Consider the following 24,244-nt stretch of genomic DNA (forward strand, 5'->3'; position numbering starts at 1 on the left):
CCGTGAATTTTAACCAATGTGACATAGAAATAACATAAAAAAAATACGTGACGTTACCATAAAACTTAACGCAAATTTTTATAAAGCCTAGATCAAACTGGTAAAAATTCCCATTAGATAACGTATGTATGAAAAAAAATACATGTCATATAATAAAGTGAAGTTTTTATTTTTACTAGAACTTTCTGATGATACTGATCTTAAATCTGTCCTATATGAGATCTATAGAGCTAAACATGAGAATGTGGAAGTAGAAGTACCCTCTAGTTGACGAACATCTTTCCAAAAGTGTATCTTTACATGCCTCTCTAACACTGACAATAAGGTGCACATTTATAAGCATAACGAATTTGGATGTGGTTTTTTTATTTCGACTGGATGGAAACGATCAAATGAGTAAGAGATACACCACCGCCCATAAAAATCTGCAACGCCGAGCTGGGTATTGCAGACGCGTTGCCAACCTAGAGGCCTATGATGGGATACCTCACGTGCAGTAATTTCACCGGCTGTCTTACTCACCACGCCGAAAACACAACAGGCAAGCACTGCTGCTTCACGGCAGATTAGCGAGGAAGATGGTGGTAGCAATCCGGGCGCACCTTGTACAAGGTCCTACCACCTAGTGTGTGAGCATGCTTGTGACTTCGACTGTACAAGCTATTAATACCTCAAAGAAATGGCCAAAAACCCTAAATCACAGGGTTTTACCAATTTAGGAAGTAGTATCTTAGTTAAGTGGACAATGTAAAAAGATGTTTGGAAATAAATTATTATGATTATTAAGTTTAGGTAACAAATGAACTAAGTAGGTAAGTGAATCTCTCCGTTGTCTCTCACTTTAAATACGCTATGCATGTAGCAGGACGTGAACAGTGAACACAGAAAACTCGCCACAATTTCTCTTGTGCCGATCCCTGCACCTACAGATTAAAATTTATTTAACTTCAAAATATTCCATTAACTAACTTACTGTGCGTGCAGTCATTGGAAACCTAATAATAAACTGGTGTAAGTTAGAATTTTTCTGTGTGAACTTCCCTTTAACACACATTTTTCGTTACGTTATGTACAAAATACGTAGCATTTTGTAAAAATGTAACGTAATCGTAACGAAAGTGTAACGTATTTTATACCAAAAAAAACCGTTTATCATGGTGAATAACGACATTTTGAACATAATAACACATGCCACTTTACATGGAAAAGATTACCCTATCGTATGAAAAAACAACCAGTTAAAAATAATCACTACTTACCCTTAAAATCGAACAAGCACTTTCGACGTTTTCGAAAAAAAACCTCCGCGTCACTTTTGATGGCTGTTGTAAACAAAACTGATGAGATTTATTTATCTCATAGATGTTGCCCTATTAGAGTATTAGTTGCCAGTTACAAAAACAAATTCTACCGAAATTGGCGTTAAAGGTAGCTTAATTAAGCGTCACCTAAGTATTCGTAACGAAAACGTGTTTTTTTTGGCACGTGAAAAGAAATAAATATAAAACATGAAAATTATTTGATTATCATGATTCCGCAATCGGTAGGACTATCGTTATATCATACAATTTGTTTAAACAAAATCATGATCATGAGAAGTTAAATAGCATGAAAATAATAAGGTATTAAGTACTCGTGGTCAAAAAAAATTGTCAATTTTCGTTACGTTTTGGACGGTAATATATTTTACTATTTTTTAAAAGGGTTTAAATCAATTATCTCATTTGCGACCTTGAGAGTTTATATCGTGTCATATAATAAAAAAAAATTAAACCTCTAGGTGTTATCAGTTTTTTTTTATCAGCGTTCCAAATTTGAAACGTCCAAATTGGTCAAAATTCGCGGCCTTACCCACATATAGCATAATTTTTACGTAGGTAATAGTTCTTTTGTAAACGTAGATTTGTATAGGTACATGATATCTTTCTTTGGGTAGTTTTTCATTTTTTCATTTCATTATTCGGATAGTATAGGTAGGTATCCAAAGCAAGTAATACAATAGGCACATAATGGATGACATTGTCTAGATATCTCGTTATATTATTTAGTGAATCTTATATGAAGTAATAATACAAAATCTATTTAACATATTATGTTCATGAAGGGGAATATCCACATTATACTAGATAATTAAATACACACTTCAATTTTACACATCATTTTTTTTTGTTCCTAACCTATTAACTTACCAACGCAATTATATAAAAATATTTTTTTTATCGAATGTTAACGGATTAACGATTAACGTTAACTTGCGTTAAATCTTCCTAAATGTAACGCTTTAACGTTTAACGAAGTTAACTTTTTTAGTAGCGGATTAGCGATTAACGAAGTTAACCGTTTGATTAATGGTGCCCAGCTATGTATGCACTTATATGAAAGTAACGGAACGGAAGTACAAAAAATTATGCAAATTTTGGGACACTTTTTTTCACTTACTAAAAACGATAGTTAGTACCTACTCGTATTTCTGAGTAGATGTAACATAAAAATTACAAAATCCCAGAAAAAAATTAGGGGTACAACTTTTAAGAGAAAGGCCCACAGTGGTATGGTACAGTGGTATGTCTGGTGTACAATAAAGAGTCTTTGTATTGTATTGTATTGTATTGTATTTTGACTATGAGTGAAAATCACGAAAGTTTAAAACGTTAGACCAACAAGATATTTTAGGCCAGTAGCATATTGAATATCTGTTACATTTCTATATATCTTTTATACCCCAAAGATCAGTTTACAGTCTACACCCAAGTTCCATACACATGGTTTAAACTCCATGCCATTCAAAAAGTTCCTCAACACATAAGATAAACATTTCACCACTAATGCACATGTGACGTGCGTTCAAACTTTGAATGGTCATGTTGGGTTTACATTACTACAAACATTGGGAAAAGTTGGCGCCAACATTTCGTGTACTTAAAATAGTTTTTTTTTCTGCTACACCAGTACCCACGGATATCGCCAAAGTGTTGCTTTTGCCGTCTAGGTTGGTTATATCGTTTCTTCGAAAATTATTCGGTTTTTATTATATAGTAATAATTTCAGTGGTCAAACTAGAATTTAACAATCCCCGTAGTTTAAAGGTCACACCAAATGGAAATCCCTGATCCTCGTGGTAATCTGATAAATCGTCTTAGTGGTAAGACTGTGTGGATTATAAAATTCCTGATACGAGTATAATAGACACATGTCGGACAGTAAGGAATTAATATTCCACATCGCCAGACTTAACGAACAACAATACAATACATATATTCTTTATTGATCACCAAAAGCAGTACTGAGACATTACAAAAATAGAAAAATTCAGGTAAACAATAGGCGGTCTTATCGTTAAAAAGCGATCTCTTCCAGACAACCAATTTCTCAGAAATTAATAAATATGAACAGACTAATGTAGGTGGCAAAAATAACAGACAGGAGAACGTGGCCGGTGGGGTTATTTCAGACATCCACCTACTTATCCAGATTCCAAGTGTCATCCAAATCTGTCGAGCCGTTTTAGTGTAAAAGAGCAAACAAACGCACAGACGCGTATGTTCTTGACTTTAATTTATGAGCATAGAACCATTTCTCAGTAAACGTCATAGTGACACCGCATTAATTAATAAGGAAAATCGTAATGACTTTTCCTATGAAAAGGTTCCATGGTGGCTAATGAATTAAAGTCCTTGACCTTACCTACACAGTTACACACACTCGCATACTTTCACATTTGTAATACCTATTAGCAGGATTTGTCCAATGTTTACAAAGAAAACAGCTTTTTAATAACACAGGTATCTTACCTCGAAAATAACGTAGCGAATACTTAATATACCTGTTTTTTCTCATTTTTCCTTTACAACCTCGATTTTCCCTAGTCATTTACAAATCAGTATTCACCCAACGTTTAAAATGCATTCAGTGTGGAGGCAGCATTACCCTATTTCCCCGATTCCCCCAAATTTGGGGGTTTGATGATATTTCCGTAGGGTCCGCATCGAATCAGGGGGAATGATCAGTTGTTTATGACAAGCGAGCGTTGAAATAAACATGATTTATAGTGTTGCCATAATAATAAAGCGAATATGGAGTGAATTTTGTTTTTATTCCCCAACTTAAGCGTAGCGTTTTCGTTTTTATTTGTTTTTTTATTGGAAATATGGCCGTTCAAGAATATATGTAGAATAATTATGCAGTAAAAGATAGTTTCAGTGCCAAATATTAAGTTTATTTTCATTTTATTTCATTTTCATTTCATTTTACATAAAATAATGTAATTTTAACTTAATACAGGTATTCTTTTCGTCATTTGGTGGGTGTTTGGTGGGTGGGTTCAGACGGGGATTATTCAAAAATATTTAAATGCAGTTAAAATTGTTTTCAAAATCAAAATTCACTCTGACCTGAACTCTGATAAGTATCCAGGTCACACTTGATCTAGTTTCAATCTAACCTATTCTAGTTTGACGACCGAATAGACTAGTAGTTAGAGAACTGCGGTCTCGGGTTTGATCCCCGGTCGGGCAGATATTTTTATGAACTACCTTTTGCCCGTGGCTTCACCCGCGTGGAATTCGGTTATCGCGCGCTGTTCCCTCTGGAACTGTGCATTTTCCGCGATAAAAAGTAGCCTCTGTCACTCTCTGGCCCATAAACTATCTCTCCGTCGCTCCGTTTCGACGTGAAAGACGGACAAATATACAAACACACACACATTTCGCATTTATAATATTATAGTATACAATACAGTATGGAAGTATGGATAATGACTGTTCTCCGGTCTTGCCGTATTTAAGTATGTATTTATCTATTTATGCATGTTAATCCATTGCTTAGTACCTATAGTACAAGCTTTGCTTAGTTTGGGATTGGGACTAGGTCAATTGGTGTCAATTGTCCCATGATATTTATTTAATCCTTAGACATATTTTTTGCGTGGTATATACCGGGTGTGGCCTGTACTATGAGCAAATAATGAAAACATAGATAATGCTCGTCAAAATGAACAACATTAGTTCAGCGACTTTAAAAATAATTAATTTCCACCATCTACGCTAGTCTATGCTACTACAGATTATATACATGTTTCAACCAAGAAATAACGTCAGATTTTGACGAACATTTTTCAAATGAAAAATTAATATTGAAATCAAGTGAATTTTGGTGAAAAAAGTGTTTAGACATCTAGTTAAAAGACACGAATTATAGATAAATGTGATATTGATTCGATCCAGTTAGTGTTTATACAAGAATTTTGATGAAATCGGTTTGTTTACACTTTTAATAAATTGGATAGGCATAACGTATAACCGTCCATTACAACCCTGGCTAATCCCAAACTGTAACATCCAATATTCAATATCAGTGTTTGAAACTAGGTAGTTACGTTGTGATGTCCCTTAAAAGCGGGTTTACATGCGCGTTAATTATTAAACTCGTGGCAACAGTGATATGGGTGTGATGTTTACAGAATATTTTGATTAAGCTACAGACAGAATTGTGTATTAAATAGTAGCCTCTACTTGCGATTTTTTTGCTTAAATCATATCCTTACCTTACCTTACCTTTCTTACCTTATCTATTATTATTATTTCTATTGGTTACCTTAGAAAATTTCTATGTTTATACCTGTGTTTTCTGTACTGATACGTGACCTGGTACGTGATTCAGTTTCCTTGACTGTACCTATTCTAGTATCTACATGTATGTTTTAAACCAGTGTTTTTCAACCTTTTTCATGACACGACCCCTTTAGTAGGTATAAAGAAATATTTCGCGACCCTCCTACCCACTGTTTTTTTTCATGTATTTTTGTATTTTGTGACAAATAGGTATAATTACCTAGTTAACATTTTCTTAACAAATATTTTTAAACTTTTTGTTATTATTTACTGAAGTAGTTTTTCCAGCAACTAATAAGGGCTCCACGACTCCGCGACCGCTAAAGAGACTTCGCGACAATGCAAATCGCAATGATCTCGATGTTTCAGCCAGATTGCAGTGGCTCTGGCCTCTAGTAGACTGCAGTGAAGGCTCTCGTCTCCTTAGCTTAGAAGCGCGAGTATTTTTGAACTACCCGGTTTTCGGTCTACTTCTTGGTAATTATAAAGGCCACAGCTCATTAGAGCCACCCGGCACGCGACCAGCACCGCCTCGACTTTCGGCGTCCACTCGTTGTCGACAGGCGGTCCACGGGTGGACGCCGCGTTGACAGCGAGTGGACCTCGCGTGGTCCACGAATTTCCTAGTAGTCACTATGGCGGCGAGCAGCGGGCTGTAATGTTTATTTTCCACCGACGAGGCGAGACGAGAATTAAAATTTGTATGCATTATCGCGCACCCGCCGCGAGCCGCCGCGGGCCGCCGCCATACAAATTTCAATTCTCGTCTCGCCTCGTCTCGTCTCGCCTCCCCGGTGGAAAATCACCTTAACCCTCGCCGTCTGCGCGTGGCAACCTCGCGAGTGAGGCGATCCAGTGACGCTACGGAGTTGATGTATAGGAGCGCATGCCCATACAAATCCATTTAAGAATACTAACCGCTCGAGGCGAGGTGCTGGTCGGGTGCCAGGTGGCTGTAATGAGCTGTCACTTTTACTCGTTTTGTCAAAGGGCCCACCCGATATACTTCCATGTAAGCCCATCTCACTTTTATCAACTAATATCCAAAGTTTCGTCCAGTTGTGGTGCGCTAACGTCTTAATAAGTCATGTAAATCACTCGATAGGCTCAAAGGGACCGTTTAATATCAATGGGGTAATACTCAGGCCTAGAGACGATATTATAAATGCAAGAGTTTGCAGCTGACCGGATAGCCAAGTGATTATAGGACCTGACTATGAAGCTTGAGGTCCCGGGTTCGACTCCCGGTCGGGGCAGATATTTGTGTGAATAATGCTAATGTTTGAATGTTTATCTATCTATCTGTATTTATTTATCTATATGAGTATGTTTATCCGTTGCCTAGTATCCGCAGTACTTACCTTCAAGTTTTGCTTAGTTTGGAGTTCCAAACTAAGCAAAACTTGTCGGTGTGATAGGGTGACTAATAAAAAATACTAAGTGCGGGTAGTTCGTGATGCGAGTGCCGGTATTAGTGATCAAGTGCGGGTAGTTCGAAGAACTCGCGCTGCTAGTCAGACTTGACACCCCACACTTCAGTCTACTCGTGACCACGGCAACTGTAACGTTGCCGAAACATCGAGGTAAATATTACTTGTGTAAAAATAGCGTGATAAGTCCCGTATATGGTATTTTGACTATGAGTGAGAATCACGAAAGTTTAAAACGTTGTAGGAATGTGACAAAACAGGAATACAACGAATCAGGAAAAATTCAGCTGGTTTGCTGGAATAAAGTGTTTCCTTTTTCCAAGCTTTTATTTAACTAAGTACTTAGATAGAAGCCATGGTGGCCTAGCGGCCTTTCAAGCAGAACGTGGGTTCAAACCCGGGCCCCTTTGGGTTTTTCGAAATTCATTTGAGGAATAACAATTGAAATTTACAAAAGCTAACATTTTTCCCAACGGCTTGTTCTTCGGTCAAAACTACCGATGATTACAAACCACGTACGCCCAGCAGTGGGACGTATATAGGCTGGGATGATGATGATGATGATGATGATAGTCGTATCAGATATTTTATGCACGCTTGTTGTGTGTGTCAGATATTGGTGCTGGTGACTGTACCTACTCAACACAACGCACTCTACACTCTAGAACGTTAATAATTCATCATGACGTAATAATAATAATGACGTCTCGTCCAAACAAATCCCTATCCGTATTACGATGATCAAAAACACAACGCGCGAGGAATGTTAATTGTACCAAAGAATAGGCATTATTATAGACTGGACTATTATTAGGAGGCATTCTAACCTCGTAAAGCTCACCATTCCTGCCTACGTCCCTCTGCGAGGCAATTTGTGACATCGTGCTGAGCCAGATTCCCTTTTTGTGTTCGTTTTGCTTTTTGTGCTTTTGCTTTGTTTGTTTTTTTATGTCTAAATGTGACCAAATAAATAAATATATTTTCTTTCTTTCTTTCACTGCTGGGCACAGGCAAGGCAGGTCGCAACGAAAGTACTTTGGCCATGGTTCCCACACAAGCCGAGAATTGTATAGCAGGCTCGTGCGGGATTCCTCGCGAAGTTTCTTGCGGCGCATTCTTCTTGGCAATGATGGTCTTTCCGAAAGCGCTGGTACTTTAAAAAATGACGTGTAAAAGTGCCCATTGCGGCCTTTTTACTGAATAAGTGATTTAAATTTGAATTTGATGTTTTCCTTCACCGTTAAGCTCGTGGTAAATTTAAAATGTAATTTCGCACATGAATATTGAAAAGTCAGAGGTGTGAGCCTGGATTTGAACCCACGATCCTACCACAAACCACTAGGCCAGGGCCTAGGAATATCAAATGTTTTTTTGGGGGTAAGTCACCTTAACTGATTGGCTGATTGATTGATAAAGGACCGAAGACACTGAGTCCATGATTTTGTTTACTTATTTTTAGTTTCACATCAAATGTTGACTATCATAATTCGAAACTTATTGATGAGTCAAGAAAAGTTTACGTTTGTAACGTTGGTTTAGCTAACACTTTAAAATTACTCCTCAACAGTTCTATACTAGAGGCCTGAAAATGAATAATCAGTTCATTAAATAGAAAAAATAACAGTTTACATATTTAAAAAAAATCTGCCACATGTTTCGTCGAATTATCAAAAAAAAAGTAAGTAACACAAATTGTATGATCAAATAAAACAAATAACACATTGATACTTTTTCTAAGTGGTTTATTTTTGATGACGAGTCGCCTCTGTATCGAAATAATGTAATCTTTGTCGCGAATATGAACACATAATTTGGGGAAAAGCGTAATTAACTTTTGCTGCGAATAATGCCAGAATACATTGTAACGGAGATAATGTTGCGCAACTCGTCTCGCCGAGCAACTTTATGACAATGTAGATCAAATTGGAATGAATTAAAAAACAATTACTTTGCTCACCCGCGACCTTATGATAGCTATGTTTATGCAACATATTATGTATGTGCTGCTCGTCCAGCTCGACACTGTAAGAACACACACAAATCACACAAACCCAACTATCACCACCAGCAGACTACACTGACGCGTTTTGAACTCAACCAGAGTTCATCGTGAGAGCAACACAACCGTTCACCATGCTACCAGATGGACCATAGCATAGGCATGGTGAACGGTTGTGTTGCTCTGTGACTGAACTAAACTAGTCCTGTCTATACTTGGTTTGGATAGGTATTTAACTAAATGTAAACAAAACAACCTCATTTGGTGTCTTAAATTTAAAAAAATCCCAATTAAACTATTTAAACATTAACATTTCTGTATTTCGAAATACACTAGTCTAGTTTGTATTACAATGATAGATAAGTTAAATGTTTAAAATCCTTGAATGTACCAAATCTCGCAGCTGAAGTTTGTTTACATTTCGTTATTTACCTAAACGTTTCCAGTATAGGTAATGTTATGTGGCCCAGGATTCTTGCTTTATATTTCGTTAAAGAAAACTATCAATATCAATACTTTTGGTCTACTAATATTAAAATTGAGACAATATTAGCATTTTTTGTAACCAAATCTTTTATTTTTCAATTGACATTATTCTAGCAATCCAAAGACAATACTAATCATAAAAAAGGAACAAAATACATAGAAAAACAAGGTTATATATGCACAGTCGTGCACATCCTCCCCCATTTTACAAGAGAACAACTTTTTTTTTTAAGGGCCGACGTAACGTCCCTGCGGCAGACCTTATGTCAACCACTCTTAGCACTCCATCTCGGCCTGGGAATGTACGTGAAACTATGCCCCGTGGCCACGTGCCCCTCGGTAGATCTCCATCGGCAATGAGGACAGGGTCTCCAATCGAAATAGTTGGAGTCGGGAGGCTTTTTTCATTAGCGGCATAGTCAGCAACGGCTTCATTATAAAGTGCACGTAACTGTCGGTTTGCGGCGACGAAGGAAGTTCCGTTATCGGAGTATATCTGGCTCGGTGTCCCTCTTTGTGCGATAAAACGGCGAAGGCACATAATAGCAGCATCGGCAGACAAGCTGTAAACCACTTCAAGGTGTAAAGCCCGCGAGGCAAGGCAAGTGAATAATGCGACCCATCTCTTCTCTCGTCTACGGCCAATTTTTACTTGAAGGGGGCCAAAGTAATCGACACCAGTGAAAGTGAAGGCGCGATGATGGTGCGCGAGTCGGGCTCTCGGTAAATCTCCCATAGGAGGCTGTAGCGGTTGTCCACGCAACAACTTGCATAGCTGACATGTATGTACAACTGATCTGACAGCGTTCCTTAACCCTATTATCCAATATTGTTGGCGAAGCTCATTTATGACAGTTTCGGCGTAGGCGTGGGCGAACTTCTTGTGATAATGGCCGATCAGCAGGCGTACGGCAGGGTCCTTGCCGTCGAGCAGAATAGGGTAGACGGTTTGAGGAGGAACGTGTTCAACAGCAGCTGTGCGCCCTTTCAAATACAGCAAACCATCGTGGTTTATAGCCGGTGACAATGTCGCCAGACGACTTTTCGGCGATATGGGCCGGCCTCGTAGTAAGCATTGCAGTTCGTGGTTGAAAGTGTTCTTTTGACTATGACGTAAAATATGGGTTTCTGCCAATTCTAAAGCTTGAACATTAAGTTGCCGCAGGGTAGTCTGAGATGTGACCGCCGAAGGATTATATGGGGGGAGGATAAAGTTCTCAGAATTGCCCCTGACCCTTGTGATGCATGCAGCAATGAACTGATGAGCTCTAGCGGTTGCCCTTACTAGTTTCAACCAAGAACTAAAATGTGTCGGATCCGCAACTACAGCTACGGGAAACTCGTTTACTTCATTGTAGTGGCAAGCAACATTACTAAGTGCTGAAGTCGAAGATGAATTTAAGCGTGCAGATGATGATTTGATGGTGCGCTCTAATGGTTTTAACTCTATTTGATCGAGTGGTCCAACGGTGCCACTATTTGATGGATTAGGAGGCCAGTCACTTGGATCAGTGAGTAAAAATCCTGGGCCAGATATCCAGCGTGACTCTACATCTAATGTACTAGGTTTAATACGTGTAGCATCGTCAGCAACGTTAAGGTCCGTGGGGACCCACCGCCATTCGGCCACAGAGCTGTTTTCCAAAATTTCGCCTACTCGATTTGCCACAAAGGGCTTATATTTCCGAGCGTCACTTCGCAACCAACCCAATACAGACATCGAGTCAGTCCAAAAGTAACGTCGGCTGGGTTTAGCGCGGTGAGACTCGCAAATAAATGTGGCAAGGCGAGTGGCTATCAAACTGCCTTGAAGTTCTAACCTTGGAATAGACGCTGGTTTTAACGGTGCTACACGTATTTTGCTGGCAATAAGTGCTAGCGTAACTTGGCCAGAGACATGAACATATCGCCAGTATGCGACAGCGGTATACGCCAACTCGCTTGCATCGCAGAACACGTGCAATTCCCGTTCTACCACCTCCACGTTACTCATATTATACCACCGAGGTATTCGTATATCTGAAATTGACTTTAGGCTTTCGAACCACTCGTGCCACGCCTTGCAATCCACCTCGCAAAGCTGTTCGTCCCATTCCAATCCCTTTCGCCACAAAATTTGAAAGAGAATTCGACCTTTTACTACAATCGGTGATAATATCCCTAAAGGATCATAAATGCGCATGACTTGTGTAAGGGCTTGGCGCTTGGTTAAGGGGGCACATGAGTCTTTCGATAGGCCAGAGTTAAATGTCAACTCGTCATGAAGAGGTTGCCAAATGAGACCCAAAGTGCGGGAAATGGCATCCTTACACAAATCCACGTCTTGTGTTATATTGTTGACAGTGTCTGATAGCAAATCGTCCGGCAACGAGGCTACAGCTTCTGGCTTGTTTGTAGTCCAGCCGCGCATTTCAAACCCGCCACGTTTATAAATGGTTACCACTTCAGTGGCTAGACGATTTGCTTTCTCCACGTTGTCAACACTGCTGATAAAATCGTCCATGTAGGTATCGCTTTTAATAACCTCCACGGTCTCGGGGAACTCTTTTCGAAACTCTGATGCGTTTAGGTTAGTTATATAGATTGCAGTCGAGGGACTTGAACAGGCACCAAAAATCATTGAGCTCATGCGAAAGGTCTTAATAGGGCCGGAAAGATCGTCGCGCCACAAGAATCGTTGAGCGTCCCTATCTTTATCTATTATTTTTACTTGTGGAAACATTTCCTTGATATCAGCTGATAGGGCGATCCGTCCTTCCCTAAAACGCATCAAAATACTAAGCTGATTTTGTAAAAGATCGGGCCCTGTAAGTAACATTGAATTTAGAGACACTCCCTGAGACCGCGCAGCTGCGTCATGAACTACGCGAAGTTTTGCGGGTTTATTGGCATTTATCACCCCAAAATGTGGTAAATACCAACATATACCCGAAGGTTCTGCCCCGGTGCATTCTTCGGCGTAACCTTTATCCAGTGTGTCCTGAATGTTTTTTCGGTACCGCTCAGCATAGTCGGGCTCCCTAGACATCTTTTTCTCCAAGCATTTGAACCTCGACAATGCTAAGGGGTAACTTTCAGGCGCGGTAAGTTGTTCTGATTTCCAAAGTAAACCTACTTCAAAACGCCCGGAAGGAAGTCGACGAGCGGTGCGATCTAAAATTTCTAGCGCACGTTGATCATCGGTGCTACGTGCCTCGTACTTGGTGATTCCGATGCCATCTAATTTGTATTGAGCTTTAATAAGCTCTTCGAGCTCAGACCTAGGGTTTTCAGACTCAATTGAAAAGGCGTGATATAGCGAGTCAATTGGCTTAGTTTTAGAACTGGTGAATCCAAAAAGAACCCAACCTAACGCCGTTTGAATTGCTGCAGGTTGCGACTTTGTGCCTTTCCTGATGGCGATCGCAACCGACAAATGCCAGTTATCAATCCCTATTATTAACGTAGGAATAGCATTGTCGTAACACAATTCAGCGCATAAGTCTGTTAGGTACGGATATTGCCGCAAATCAACTGACTTGACTGACTGCTTGCATGCTAGTCCTAAGTTTTCAATCGACCGTGCTCTATATACTGAAAATGTTTGACTAGTGTGTCGGCCTTTTATCTCAAAATCAACATAATGTACTGACGCTTCTCGATGTAAACCACCCACACAATCAACGTGGATTTGCCCTTCCGGTCCTCGTACACCGATACGAGAGCAGATGTCAGAATCTATAAATGATGACGTCGACCCGTCATCCAAGAGGGCAAACGTGTCAACACTTCCTGCTGGCCCGGAGACTGTTACTGCGACTATCTTCAAGAGAGGCCGAGATGTAGGATTAACGTTGATTGGACTAAGAGAACTCGGGTTAGCGGTGGTGTGAGCGGTAACGTCCCTTTCATGACTTGTGTCGTTTGAGCTAGTTGTATTTGACATTAATGAAGGTGTGGCTTGTGCGTAATTAGCATCATTTTTGCGATCCGATGTTATGGGAAGAAAGTTTGGATTGTGTAACAAAGTGTGATGTTTGCGATGACAATCATTTATTTCGCACTTATTTTTATTTTTGTTGCACAACCTAAAACTATGCGAACCTTTTTGCAAACATCGATAACATATTTTATTTTCTTTAATGAAACTCCACCTATCATCTACTGTCATTGCTTTGAAGGTGTCACATAATGACAAGTCATGACTTTGTTTACAAAGTGCACACACAATGCTCTGATATTTTTTCCTGTTTTTAGGTGTATTACCTGTATCAGAATACTTACGTAGCCCTGGTTCTGATTCCGATGTAGCGTGCGTGCGTTCTCGCTGCACGTGTGGGACATCGGCCGGTGAATCGAACTTTATGTGTAGATCCACTTCTCGCGACAAAAAATGGGATAATAACTCTACTTTTGCGCTGCTAGACGGCGCCGCGGTGGAAGCCTGTGCTGCGGCGTAGTCTAGCCATCGTGTGCGTAGGAGCGGATGAAGTTTGTTGATAAGTGCGCTAAATAATTCCGGTGAACGTAAATAGTCGGTTTCGTTCAACAGCTTGACTACTTCAACGCAGTTACGCACACGAGCGGCAAACGTTGCAAGGTCCTTTAGGTCGCCGGTGATTCTGGGCAGGGCGCGGATCGCTGCAACTTCCCGCAACACTATCTGCTCTGGTCGTCCAAAACGACTGTCCAACTCTGCTATTATGATGTCGGGTTCTGGCGCTGTTGCAAGAAGCATGCAGACCGCATCACGCGCGACCCCTGTTAAGGCTGCACTCAATCGAGCTACATTTTCTGCTGCTGAGAATGATTTGTTCGAGTCGAAGTATGACCTTTTAAAAACAAGCCAGTCCATAGGGGACTTGCCGTCATAGGTCGGAAGCTTTATTTTATATTTATTGCGTTTACTAGGTTCGACTTTATTTACCAAACGTTCAAATGTCTTTACTAATCGAGACACGTTATCCACGCCGTCATGAGAGCAGAAATTGACCGGAGTAGTACAGTCGGTCGCCTCGTAGATGTCTCGGCAATTATTGGGCTGGGACGTCGTCGGCTGTTCCGCTGCTAATAACGATGGTAACGATGGATGGTGGTGGTCATTCTTGTCGATGTTCAAGCTCGGTAAAGGAATCTGTAAATAGTAGGCAGAGTTAGTAGGCACATGCTGAGGAATAGCATTATTATTTAACTCACCTGTTCCTGAGCCTACAGTTGGGTTGCCGATTTGGTTATAACCATAAGGCAACATGTTAAAGGTGTCATTACAAATTTCGGGCATGCCAGTACGGCTGGCTGTAGATTGTACCCATTCTTTGACACTATTATGCCTCCTACTACTAACGGAACCATGTTCACTACACGCGTCAATAGCTGCGAGCTCAGCCTGGTATTCCAGCTCGGCCGTCCTCCGCTCGAGCTCCACTTTTCTGGCATGCAACTCCAATTGTGCGAGGTGACGGGCGTGCTGTGCCTCTACTGCGAGTTTCCTCGCAGTAACCGTCGCCGAGGAGCGGCTCGTGCGCGATGTTGTCGAGCGTGTATTTGAGGGGCCGGCCACGGGCGCGGCAGTGGCGGAATCAGTTTGGTGTTCCCGCGATGTCACTGCTTCGCTCTCACTGGGGCCTTGAGGTATTTGTACGTGCCTTGAAACATTACCTGAAGGAGGTTCCTGATTATCTGTAGCCGATTGCATTAATTTTGTTTGGCTACGTGTGACAACCATTTTGTAGCACTGCACTGTATTACACTGGTTGTATTATTTGTTATATTAACAGAAGGACCATTATTTGGTCTACTAATATTAAAATTGAGACAATATTAGCATTTTTTGTAACCAAATCTTTTATTTTTCAATTGACATTATTCTAGCAATCCAAAGACAATACTAATCATAAAAAAGGAACAAAATACATAGAAAAACAAGGTTATATATGCACAGTCGTGCACAATACTAGATGCTTTATTGCTCTTCTGTAATATATACAAGATGTTATAAAAGGATATTCGATCATCCCGGACCCTGTTGGGCACAGTTATTTTTACACGAGAGGGCAAACAATTAATAAAGGGCTATATTTTTGCGCCGTTTGGTGTTGAGACCCTAGGGCCGTGGGGGCCAGGCGCACGCGACATCGCGAAAGAGATATCCGCGCGCCTCATTGATGTTTCCGGTGACCAGAGGGCTGGCAGCTATTTTTGGGCAAAGGATACCCTTGCGATACAACGCGGGAATGCCGCCAGCCTTCTGGGCATAATGAACAGCGACGGTGACCTAGGAGGGATTTTTTGTTTATAGGTTAGATATTTTTAGTCATATTTAATGTTTAATGTATTGTATTTTATTGTATATTGTTATATATAAAAGTAAATAAATCTTTTGACATATTGAACTTTTATATTATTCTTATACAATTAATATTACATTCCGCCCCTTTTATATATATAGACATCGATCCTCCTTCCTCCTTCGTCCTTGTGAAGTATTTTAAGATATTACCGCACGTTTCAGTACAAGGAACAGGCGAGATTTCCCATCACGGCCGAGTGTCCCTGATTTACGTGTGAATAAAAATGATTTAAAATTTAATTATGCGTCGCGGATGATTCATGGCCGGGCTTAACGTGCCCCTATCTGTCAGGCGACACTGGGGTAGGGGGGGTGGCGAGCAACATGTACGATACTGCTTGTTGCACTTCGTAGTTTAGGGCTAGAGGGTTCGAATTGAGATTCCATATGTAGCTAACGTTGTGGTTGTGGCTTTTCTGAATTTTGCACTGAAGATTAAAACACGAAGTCTGAATACTGCTTTTATTGCACTCTAAAGAGTTATTTTGGTTTAACTGTTATTTACAATGATTTTAATGGTTTATAATTATTAGCACACTAGTTATTATCTGAACGTTTTTCAAGTACAAATATTTATTTTAGAGTTTTCGAGAAAAGTATATATAGTCTAGTCAATAGATACAGTCAAGGACAAAAATATTTGATTTATCTTTGTCAGTAAACTATTCTTAGTAATAAACATTATAAGTGAATTTCAAGTTTATTAAACGCTGACTTTGGCAAATTATCATATCTTTGTTTCCCAATGTTTTTTAAACAATTTTTTTCTACGTAATGAATTCTAAAACTGTCTTTTTGTTTTTTGTCTTTAGCTGCATCGAAGCCTCTTTTTAAAATAAAGGTCTGATTGTCTAACACACTTGCAATCACAATCGTTTTCACTATTACTTCTGTCAGACAGTATAAGACGAGTGTAGAAAGAAATGAGACGAGTGTGAGAGAGAGAGAGAGAGAGAGAGAGTGAGAGAGAGAGAGAGATTTACACATATTCAATACACCGAAAAACACGTTAGGAAGAAATAATAATTAAAAAAACATCGAATAGTATAAATTGGGGCCGCAGCATAATGTTGCGACAAGTTGCGACGCCGTTTTTCAGTGGGACCCAATAAAACTAAACACATAAAGTAATAGTACATTGTGTCTTAAGGGCGGTAAATAAGGAATTACGAACGAGAGTCTATTAGAAGCCCGAAGTCGAAGACTGAGGGCTTTAATGAGTCGATGTTCGTAATTCTAGTACCGCCCGTGCGACATACAATGTTTTTCATCACATTTGCGAGTATAATTTTATATTTGTAAAAGAAAAAATATAATTGTTCCAAATATTGGCGATACCTTAGTCTGCGCTCTTTCAGCGCTGCCCTCCAAGCACCCCCTCCCGCAGCATGCGCCGCAACGTGCGTGTGCATGTGGTCCTGCAGCAGCGCGCGCAGCGCAGCAGTATCAGTACGGGCGCTCCGACTCATTTACCGACCTTGAGCTTCATGACAACAAAATTAGTACGGGCAATGACTCATTTACCGACCATGGGTTTCAAGACAAGCACATTAAGGTCGAGGGTTTTATTTGGGGGGTTGCAACCAAGGTAGCCTGCATGTTACGACACTGTTTACGAGCATGTGTGATGAAAAAACATATACGCACTAGTATGTCATACAGACTTGTGAATCTCTTGTAGTTAAGCACCATCTATTCACAAGATTATTACGACATAAGGGCTGTTTCACTACCCATTGATTAATTTTATTTGAGGAATGTGATGCCGTGTCCGTCTATTCGAAAAAAAAACAAACAGAGACGGCATCACATTTATCCGTCTGGTGAAACAGGGGAATGATCTTAAAAATAGGGTAAACACAAAATTGGGAAGTGAAAATTTCGAAAGTTCGATGGTATATCAGTCTTTTCTCGTTGCTTGTCCGCAGGAGCTGTGTGTCACAATGCAGCATTATAATGAGTTATGTTATCTCAAAATGAATTTATGTTAAATTATATCATAATTGAATGTTTACTAACTTGCTCTGTGATCTCGTGCTCTGAAAAAAATGTTAATTTATTGTCTTTACTTTTTCATTTATCGTTTGAGTTTGGGGGTGAGTTTTACAATGGTTCGTTAGAGATTTTATTTGTACTAGCGTTTTATGTTAGATGATAATTAATTTGATTTAGTTTTGACAATATATAAGGTTGAAAATACAAACTGAAATATAGATGCACAGAAAAACCAGAAAAATAAGACCAGCACTGGGAATCGAACCCAGGTCCTCGGCATTCCGTGCCGTGTGCTATACCGCTACACCACTGCTGGTCTTATTTTTCTGGTTTTTCTGTGCATCTATATTTCAGTTTGTGTTTTCAATTTAGGTTTTACGGGATGACCGTAAAAGTAAAAATTTGGAATTGAAATAAAAAATACAAAAAGATTCCAAAAAACTAATCTTAATATACAAGGTGTTAATTAAATAACTGAAAACCAGAAAGTACTGCTCAGAATTTGCTCAGAATCGAGAGTAGAATCGATTACATTATTTTTTAAATTAGGTTGTGTTTGTGTTATAAAATACCTTTTTTATTGTGTCTAGTCTAAAAGTTATGACTGCAACAGGCGCTAATTTAAATATTTTAGCGAGTTTGCATACTAGTTCGGTACTTTAATACTGGCCCGTTTTGCTGTCAATGTGTGATTTTCTTCTAAAAACGTCAAAGCACAACTAACGAATAAAAACTATGAGTGTAGAGTTAGAAATGAAGTAGAAAAGACTTAGAAAAATAATGATAAAATTCAAAAATAAAAACAATGACTTAAAATGAAACAATATTTTTGGGGTGTCTGAGGTTTCCAGTTATTTAATTAACACCTTGTATAACTTTTATCTTAATTTTTCTAACTGACGCAGCCATATATTTCAAATAAAATTTTCGAACAGTGTCGTTTAGTGAAAAATGTTCAGTGTAGATAAGTGAATAATGTTCCTCCGTCGTATTTTGTCGTATAAGTTCGTATTTATCTTGCTTTGTCAACTAGCTTAATAAAACTTCATTAAGCTAGTTGAGACGCAAGATACGATGGCAAAACATTATTCGCTACATTCGGTCATACATGCTTTTATTTGGTGAAATTTGGTACCAATCCTGGTGGTACGACCAGGATCGTCTCCTCAATGGTTATAATAATAAAAAAAAAAAACATTTATTCAATTTCTTGAGGGTACATACATTACCGCTGGTGCCTCTATTTAAGTAAAAAAAACTGTGCTAAGAGACACCGTTACTCTGAAAACAGGTATCTACTTTGTATAGTGGAAAATTTCATGCAAAAATTACATGCAGAAGAAAAAACAAAAAAAATGTGGAATTAATTAAAAATACATTTAAATCACTATTTAATAGCACTACCACTAGTTAATGGCATCAACTTGAAATTTGGTACGTAAATGTAGTTTAGATTACAAAGCAAGTACAGTTAACAAAAAGTAAAGTCAGCAATAAAGCTTGTATTCAAAAATACATTTTAATTTAAGGCACTTGTCCCACCGCCGACGATGAGCGAGAAGCGAGCAGAGCGAGTAACTAGAAACGAGCGGGCGAGCAGTGAAAAGCGAGTGTTCGAGCACGACGGGCGATTACTCGCTCCACTCGCTCGAGTCGAGCCGGGCGGCCGCCAAGCTAACAGCGCTGAGCGAGTATCGCTGAGCTAGTTTTATTGCTCAGCGAGTTTTATAGCTCTTGTCGCTGCGACAAAAGATGTAAGAGCGCATTCTTGCCGGCAGTGTGAACCGCCAGCGATCAACTATTAATATATATATCTCTTTTACTCACACAGGATCTTTATATCTTTTGTTCGTTTTACTTATTTCTTAACTTCTTGACAGCAGAAGTTAGGTATAGGCTGATTGGTTTTGTTCGTTCGCTTTCGACAGGAAATCTGGTTGATGCGCCGTGAAATAGGATATCTACAACCGTCAGATAACAAATAGTCTAGACTGGATCCTTCGTTGCCTTGACTTTTTAATCAAAGCAGTGAGCGAACTCCCTGTCTTCGCCTTTGTTGCCTGGTTATTGCGGAATTCAAAATTTAAAGTTCGTATCGTACCGTCTGTTTCACTCTGCTGTGAATAGTACTAGCGTGAGCGGGACACCGCGAAACGTAGTATAAAACCTTTAATGGGCATGCCTTCTAACAGAATCCATATCGACTCGCATACTTATGAAAAGCCGAATGTAATGTTTGTCAGAATAATGATCGTTGTCATAATTCTTTTTTCTCTGAATCCAGTAATTATTCAGAATTGTTATAAAACAAACCTAAACTAACCTATAGTTTTCTATAGGACGCCCATTTAAACATTTAAGAAAAAATCAAGGTTTCAGTGGGGAAAAACTATGACAAACGATGATTCTGACAAAAAATACGGACCGGCTAGTGAAGAGTGCGAGCTTTGGCGCTCCCCTGTTAGCTGTTAGAAAACAGATTACCATCCAAATTTAAAAAAAATTGGAACGCTTAGCATTCACTTCGAAAATAAAACCCAGCATTTTTTTTAAAGAAAAAAGCACAAACAGACTTACGTCTTACGCAGAAACACAGTACTGTTTTAGACTTGTATGTAATATTCCACTAATCCATGCACAATGGAAACGCCGGAGGGATCGTTTCGTTCGCCAAGACTGGGGGGGTACTAAGAAATTCGGAAATCGAAGACCGTATTGTTACGTCCCTCTCACTCTCGTATTAAATATTAGCGTTAGCGGCAGGGCTTTAAATACCGTTAAAAAGTGGTAACGTTACCAACTGTCAAACCGATTTAACGTTAAATCATAATTAACGTTAAACGATTTACCGTTACTTATACAACTTTTTACCGGTATAAAAATTGGTAACGTTATCAGCTATTCATTAAATTAACGTTAATTCAAAAGTATCGTTAAATCATTTTAACGGTATTTATATTACTATTTACCGGTAAGCTTGGGTAACGTTAAATGGCAGATTATCCTCATTTATCGAGCGAGTATGCACGCGCTAAATTGGCAACACTCGGTAGCATAGCAAAAATTACCGATAGTGTTACTTCGGTATCGTTATAATAATGTGAATTGTAACGTTAACAAGCCCTACAATGTAAAGTAAATTTACCGGTAAAAATAACGGTAATTAGGTAACGTTAAATAATGTTAAGTTATCAATTAACGTTAAATTTTAATACCGGTACTAGGTATTTTTATGATGTTTACCGTTATTTAACGTTACTTATAGTGTGAATTTGGTAACGTTAACAAGCCCTGGTTAGCGGGACGGCAAGATACGAAGTTCCAATTTTGCTTTACGTAGTATACGTCTGCGCCAGACTAGCCGCAGGGCATCGACGCGCATAGAAATAGCGCGATTGCATTTACATGCATGTATACAGAGAACATGCCGTATAAAATGGTGCAATTTAAACTTAAATGCTGCATTATCGGATATATCAGATGCTTTTTGCTTGGAAATATTCAGCAGGGCTACTACGAAACTCGATGTTCGTATCGTACCGTCCCTCTCGCTCTCGTATTAAACAGTATAAGTGTCAGAGGGACCGCACGACACGAACTTCGAGTTTCGTAGTAGCCCAGCAGATTAGCTATAGACGTGACTTGTCAATGTTGCACCATACAAATTAGGGCTTGTATTATATCATGAGAGGAATAAGTGGAGATGGGCAGGGCACATTGCCAGGATGAACCACGATCGTTGGGCGAGGCGAACACTGGAGTGGAGACCTCGTGAAAACACTCGCAGTGGAGGGAGACCACCAATGAGGTGGAAGGACGATATCTGCCGACAGGCGGGTGGAGGATGGATGCATTATGGCTGTCGATCGCCAGGCGTGGAGAAATGGAGAGGAGGCCTATGTCCGAAGACGGACGAATTAAGGGCTGCTATGGTTGGATGGATTATATCATGATCGGATAATTAAAGCTAGGTGTATTGTTACAAATGTTAGTTCTTAGCACGAAAGCATGCTATTATTGAGCAAATGCTACCTACTAGCATGTGTGTATAGAACACGTACCACTATTAAGCATGTTTTTTTAGTGGCATCATCATCATCATCATCAGCCCGAAGACGTCCACTGCTGGACAAAGGCCTCCCCCTTAGAACGCCACAATGAACGACAACTTGCCACTTGCATCCACCGGTTTCCCGCTACTCTCACGATGTCGTCAGTCCACCTGGTGGGAGGCCTGCCAACGCTTCGTCTTCCGGTTCGTGGTCGCCACTCGAGGACTTTTCTCCCCCAACGGTTATCTGTTCTTCGAGCGATGTGGCCTGCCCATTGCCACTTCAATTTGCATATTTTTCCAGCTATGTCAGCTATGTGTTTTAGTGGCATATACCTACTTAATAACGAGCATGTGGCGACCTTAAAAATGGGAAATCTATTTCTAGCATGAACATTATTTGTTTCATCCCATTTCTCATTTTTGAAGCCGTGGTGGCATAGTGGTTTGACCTATCGCCTCTCAAGCTGAGGGTCGTGGGTTCAAACCCCGGCTCGCACCTCTGAGTTTTTCGAAATTCATGTGCGGAATTACATTTGAAATTTACCACGAGCTTTGCGGTGAAGGAAAACGTGAGGAAACCTGTACAAACCTGCGAAGCAATTCAATGGTGTGTGTGAAGGTCCCAATCCGCACTGGGCCCGCGCGGGAACTATGGCCCAAGCCCTCTTGTTCTGAGAGGAGGCCTGTGCCCAGCAGTGGGACGTATATAGGCTGGGATGATGATGATTTCTCATTTATGTATTTCAAGTAAAACTGTTACAAAGTAAACTATAGGTAACTATGTATATTTTTTACTGTTGTGTATTCTATATGTGATTGTAGGTACTCTAGCACTCGTAATGACAAGGTATTCGCATGTAAATAAATAATCAAAGCGTTCGCCACTAGCCCGGACTACGTACCTACGTCTCAAACGGAATACATGTCTGTAATAGTGAAAATTCATGGAATTAGGACGTGTATAGACTGGTACAGTCACCAGCACCAATATGGAATGTTTTACTCAAGTTTACAAATTTAAAATGATTAAAATCTGAATTTGAAAATTGGAAATGTGTAGTTTGTGTGACAATGCAAGCAGGTACAGTACGTTGGAGTTAACACTTGACAGATCGGCGTGCCTTCAGTCAATTTTCAACTTTGACGTCATACAAATAAAATAGTTTTTACATAATCTGTAAACGTGGGTAGCGGTATACTAAAAATGGCTTTTTTATTTTAGTTCATTGATATGGACCTCCGCAAAGTAACGCCTGATTCAATAAATTATTTAAAAATGGCTTTATTTGTACGACGTCAAAGTTGAAAATTGACTGAAGGCACGCCCATCTGTCAAGTGTTGACTCCAAGTAATCTTACTGTACGGTTCAAATTCAGTTTTCAATAATTTTAAATTTGTGAAGTTGAATAATTTAATTTGTGGGAACTATAGCCCAAGCCCTCTTGTTCTGAGAGGAGGCCTGTGCCCAGCAGTGGGACGTATATAGGCTGGGATGATGATTGTAGTGTTTATGTCTATTTAGTAGATATAATACATTGTCTCATGCACACAAGTATGGTGACAGCTGTCAATAGTCAGTCGGTTGCTAGACCTTGACGGTGACAGACGTGTGATACTTGGTGTGACAGTGAGCCAGTGTTATACATAAAAGTAACGATAAAGACAGGTCTTACAAGTGGCGACGAGATAAAAGGTCAGTAAAAGTTGATGGTATACAAAATAACAAAATTACTTATTTTTATTTATATGGTGGGTAGGAGGTACATTTATGCGTGAATATTTGCATTTATGAGTGTTATGGTATTTTGATGAAAGAACAGGAATCATTATATATTGAATCGAAGTAATAGGTTTTAATATTCAGAATGTACCTAAGTAATTTAATTTAAAGCTTAAACTTGCTACTACAAAACGAATAGCAATAAATAAAAATTCAGATAAAATATAATTTGTGCAAATAGTCTATCGAGCACGGTTAAATATCGTGGTAACAGTCTGATTTACGACGACACACATCAAGAAAAGACCAAAGTTTTGTCAAGCATAAAGTACCTACCTACATACTCATATCAATTCTTAATTATTATCCAATTTCAAAGATAAATGCGTATTATGTCGGTAAATTAACTAATGTTCCGTGTAGTAGTCCTGTTGCCAAGTGGAGTGTTAATTGAATTATTGCATAAAATACAGGGGTTCTAATTGATATTTTCATAACGCTGGTTATAAATATAAAAATTGAGCTGTTTTATATAATTAGAGCAATATCTACATAACGTGACTGTATGGTCGGGGTAATTAAAGTAATCATATAAATAGAAATGCGATTTGGATACAGTTTA

The sequence above is a fragment of the Choristoneura fumiferana genome, chromosome 15 (assembly GCF_025370935.1).
Source record: "Choristoneura fumiferana chromosome 15, NRCan_CFum_1, whole genome shotgun sequence".
NCBI classification, from domain to species: Eukaryota; Metazoa; Arthropoda; class Insecta; order Lepidoptera; family Tortricidae; genus Choristoneura; species Choristoneura fumiferana.